This window comes from Elaeis guineensis, chromosome 2, assembly GCF_000442705.2.
Source record: "Elaeis guineensis isolate ETL-2024a chromosome 2, EG11, whole genome shotgun sequence".
NCBI lineage: Eukaryota > Viridiplantae > Streptophyta > Magnoliopsida > Arecales > Arecaceae > Elaeis > Elaeis guineensis.
The window spans coordinates 21316701-21322152 of record NC_025994.2 but is presented as its reverse complement, the minus strand read 5'-3'; the positions used below and the strand labels follow the sequence as shown (position 1 = coordinate 21322152).

Genomic DNA, 5452 nt, shown 5'->3' with positions numbered 1-5452 from the left:
TAATAAAATTGATAGTAAAATCAGTCACTAATTATTTTTAATTTTTTTATAAAAAAATTGATCATAAAATTATTTGTTAACTATTTTAAAATTTTTTATTAAAAAATCGATTGCAAAATCGATCGCTAATTATTTTTAATTTTTTGTTAACAAAATCATACGCAAAATCAATCATTGACTATTTTTAAATTTTTTAATTAAAAAATTAGTCTCAAAATTATTTGCTAATTATTTTTAACTTTTATTAAAAAATTGATCACAAAATCGATTGCTAATTAAATCGATCGTAAAATTGATCTCTAGATATTATTAATTTTTTATTAATAAAATCGATAGCAAAATTAGTTGTTATTTATTTTTAATTTTTTTGAAAAAATCAGTCACAAAATCGATCACTAGCTTTTTTTTTCAATTTTTATTAAAAAATTGATCGAAAAATCGATTGCTAATTATTTTTAATTTTTGATTAATAAAATCGATCGTAAATCAATCACTAAATGCTTTTATTTTTTTTATTATATCGATCGTAAAATCGATCGCTAATTATTTTTATTAATTTTACGACCAAAAAATCGATCACAAAATTTTTCAATTATTTTTATTCTATATTTTATGAAAAAAATAATCACAAAATCTATTGCTAACTATTTCAATTTTTTATTAAAAAATCGATCGTAAATTATTTTTAAATTTTTTATTAATAAAATAGATCGTTAATTATTTTTAAATTTTTTATTAAAAAATTGGGCTTAAAATTGATTGTTAATTATTTTTATTTTTTATTAAAAAATTGATCGTAAAATCGGTCTGAACCTCTCCCTTCGCTTCTCCGCAGGACGAGCCGAAATTAGAATTGGAGCTTTCCATGCTCTTGCTCTTCTACACAGTAACACGAGCCAATGAATGCCTTCTCTTGCTTCTTTCTATTGCCTCGGCTTTTATTTTTCCCCTTCTCTGTCTATGCTCTCGCCTATTATAATATCTTTCTATTATCACATAAAAAATTTAACAGATGCCGTCCAATTTAATCTTGAGAAATCTTTTCTTCTAAAGAAGACTCTAAACTCTTACCAAAAAAAAAAAAAAAGACTACCTGTTCCATCTCGTCAGATCTGGTTTTCTCTTGGCTTTCTCGATCATTTTCCTAGGATTGCATCATGCCTTCAGCGTGTTTGATGAATTGCCTAGCCACACAACATGTTCATATAAGCCATAATTTGGAATTTTATGTCTTCTGATTAGTTTCAATTCATCCAAATCTGTCGCTAAGCGTGGAGCTTCTGCAAGAGGGTTCCTATAATTCAGATCAAACACATTCTTTGTTCTCATTCTTTGTTAAGTGCTGCTTCTTCAAAAACAATTCAAATTTGAAGAAACACGACAGCTTTTCTAAATTTTAGATTCATTAAGTATTCTTTCATCAGTGTTCTTTTTTCCTCTTTAATTTTATGCTTTATTTTTAATATATGAATTGTTGTTAATCTATTCTCATTCAGGTCAGAATGGATGAGGTGTGCAGGTTGTCGAGAATGTGAAGAAGGAGTGGGATCAGACAGTTGTGCAAAGCCAGGAACGCATCAAAGCCATTGAAGGATGTGGAAAGTCTGGAAGAGGGATGGAGGAGGCAAATTCTCTTCCTAGACTGAATGGTGCTACACAGGATGGTCTGGCATTGCTTAGATCAATACAGTTTCGGCTTGATCTTCTTTCCCAATAGCTGCCTACAATTGAAGAATCACAGTCTGCACATTCAACTTTAGAATCATGGAAGAAATAATACCAGAAGTAACTCTTATAAGTTTGCTCTTCCCATCTACTAATGATTACTAGACTTTTTTGTTTCCTAGCTATATCTTTTTTTTTTATCTGCTTATTTGCTTTCCCCAGCTGTACAAGTACCTTTCATATTTTTTTCAATTTTTAATTTTTATGCTTCTAACAATTGCCAGTCCGCTTCATGTTTTCAGTTTGCATATGAGCCCAAGGAATGCTAACTTACAAGCAAAGAAGAACATCTGGAAAGCTGCTCAGGAGGAGGTGAGACCTCCTCTCAAACTTGGGATTGAACTCTTTAGATGTCCTTAGATTGTTAATTTCATCCTGCAATGTGAATCATCCTACGAAATTTGTGTGTTAGCTTTGGCAAATTTGATGATCCTTTATAGTGTTGCTGTATTTCATTATGTGATGTGAATCCTTCTACCAAGTTTCCACATAAGCTTAAACAGCAATTAATCATCCTTACACTCTCTCTCTCTAAAAAACTCTGCTTCACTGCTAATATTGGATTCTAAATCTACAGAGAGAGCTTTTAGGAGGTAGAGAAGAGTCTACAATCCGCATGCGTAATTTACAGTATGTCTTCTGAATGTAGTGAAGCAAGTAATTTCTAAGAATTATTTATTCATGCAATATCCTTTCTTAAAATGTTCGTCATCTTAAATTATAAAGTGCAATCAGTTGAGTTTATATGCATTCTCATGTTTATATTTTCAATAAAGAAAAGTTATTGTATGGTTATGCTTCTTGTGCATAATCTTGTTTTCTGCTAAGGTACGAGGCGGGTAGAAAGACCAAAAAAAAAGGTATAATGCAGGGTTGATGGATGGCTATAAAATTTTAACCGGTCCTTTAGTGGAACAACCTGATGTAGATAACTTTATCTAAATGGTACAAACTTTAATTATTGTTGTTGCTGTTCTTTCTTTGTGTTATTATTTGAAGATGAAATAGGATTCTATTTGATGGTCAAAGCCCAGACAATATGGAAGAGCATTCCAGACATTGAAACACCCGTTCCTTTTCATGTAAAAAGAATGACTCAAATGTGGTGATGGTTCTAGTTCACCTATGGTCTGAAGTTTCTCAAGTTGAGGGTTGGGCAGCTTCTGACACTCTTCATGATGTTGAGAAACACTGCACTAGGCTGTAATCTAAGGATCTTATATATTTTCAATAATTATAGGCCCATGCCTTGGTTTATTGAGACTGAGATGCTTTCTTGACTTGGTTATCTTCTTAGGGTGAACTTTGTAATGGCTATTTATGAATAAATCTCTCCCACTTATTATGACTAAGAGACATGTTACAGTGGTTTAATTTTTGATTTTATAGGACAAAGGCTGGGATGACATCTGTTGCAAAGCATTACCGAGAGCCTTCGGCATACTTGTCAACCGATGGTTCAAGTGTGATTACTTGAGTAATGATGGTCTTGATTTATGGCTACCTAATGGGTAGATCTATTTTATAACACTGTCTTTCCATAATTTTTCACAGGTGGAAAGAAGTGCAAATGCATTGGCTACTTTTGGTATGATCTCTTATTTTTTTGTTGGATGTGTATCCTAAAAACCAATTGTTGGCTGACACATTATAATTTCAGGACTTATATTTATACTTATAAAATTTTATTATTAATAAAAGGACTTCTTATTTTCAATCATGTTTTTTGTTTATGATTTTTCATATCTCACATGGAGTACTAACAACAGACTTTGAAGGCATCCTGTTTAATATATATGTGGCAGTTTTTAGGGCATATCCCCAGAATGATATTAAAAGATCCATAAAGCACATCATGAACCGGATCATATCCATCAAAGTGCGATTTCTCCTTTCTGCTACACCATTTAGTTGTGGTATATAAAGAGAAGTCCATTCAAAGAGAATACCTTTATCTTTAAGATAATTAAGAAATTCACTAAACAAGTATTCTTCTTCTTGATCAGATCAAAGAATCTTGATATTTTTTTCAATTTGTTTCTCGACCATACTTTGATACTCAAACTTATCAAAGATTTAAATTTATATTTCATAAGATACACATATCCGAACCTTGATAGATCATTCATGAAGATGATAAAATAGGAGTATCCTTCTCTGATCTGAGTTGTCATCGGCCCACATACATCCGAATGTACTAGGGCTAATAGCTTCTTTTCCCTCTCTTCATATTCAGAGAATGGAGTCTTGGTCATTTTACCTATGAGACAAGATTCATAAGTTCTCAATGATTCATAATCATATGGGTCAAAAAATTCTTCTTTGTATAACTTATTTATCCTTGACTCACTAATATGATCAAGACGGTAATGCCATAAATATATGATATTCACATCTTTTCTCTTTCTTTTTATATTTCTATCAATATGAAAAATATTTTTATTGAGTGCAAGAATTAAAAGATTATTATCAATATATCTGCTGCCATAATATTCATTAGAAAATAAAATAGAGCAATCATTGTCCATTAACTTTATTTCATAATCTTGTTTTAATAACAAAGATATAGAAATAATATTTCTAATGACCTTAGGTATATAATAACAATCTTTTAATTTCAACATCTTTTCCGAAGGCAAATTGAGCATACAGATTTTCACAGTCTCTGCGCTAATGGACTCCCCACTCGGATCGAAAAACTTGAGGTCACCTCTTTTCAGTCCTCTGATATTCTATAATCGCTGTAATAAATTGCATATATGCGATCCACAAGCGGTATCCAATATCCAAATATCAGAGTTTGAGGCACTCAATGAAAAATAGATCTATATCATGTACATACTTTTCGGTGCAATACTTGCACCATACTTCAAGTATGCAAGATAATTCTTACAATTATTTTTTCAATATCGTAACTTGCCATAAAAATAATATATAATATCCATAGGGACATCCTTTGCCTTCCTATTATCACTGATCGAATCAGAATCAGAATTTTTTAGAACATCAGAGACCTTCTCCTGTGCGAATCTAATTCGCAAGTCCCTTAACAGTCCACATGATTCAGACTGGTCAATACATTTTTATTTATGGTGTCATGCTGTGAAAATGAAGAAGCCATAATACAGAACTAAATCTACATAAATTAAGAACAATAGTATAAGCAGACCACTCATGGTGATATGTATAACTAAATGAGATTTTTTATTCTAGTTATTACTCTCATTATTTTATCATATACCATAACCCTTTCTATGGTAGATGAAAAAATCTTAAACTGGTTTCTTACTAGGATTGAGATCCTAATTCTTCAATAAAGTCTTGTGGATATCATAACAAACCTCAATGAGTCCAAAAGTAGAAAAACCTTTCCAATTGCATCTCATACAATTCTCAACACAATCTTTGCCTCTAAAAATACTCATAGTCTTGTGGATATCACAACAAACTATAGTATTTTTTAGTTAAATCAGATCTTTCATTTTCATACAGTCATATCTAAAAAATACTGTCTTTGTGGATATCACAATAAAGCAATATATTCAAATATATCATAAAGCATCTAATATACACTAAGACAATCTCATATCAATCCCCATAGCAAGTCTTGTAGATATCACAATAAATCTACTATGATTTTTGACAGGATATTGGCTTAGAATGAAGGAAGATATATATAGTGTTCAAAATATTGAGCAAGCTTCATTTAAGATTTGAATTAATCCAA

General features: G+C 30.8%; 1 long non-coding RNA gene across 1 annotated transcript; it reads left to right on the top strand.

The window, feature by feature from the left end:
- The first annotated feature begins 815 nt into the window (after window positions 1–815).
- On the top strand, window positions 816–3316 carry LOC105035022 (uncharacterized). The gene is made up of 3 exons (XR_012138546.1): window positions 816–1785; window positions 1968–2037; window positions 3115–3316. It is a non-coding gene; the product is annotated as an uncharacterized lncRNA (long non-coding RNA).
- The last annotated feature ends 2136 nt before the right edge of the window (window positions 3317–5452 follow it).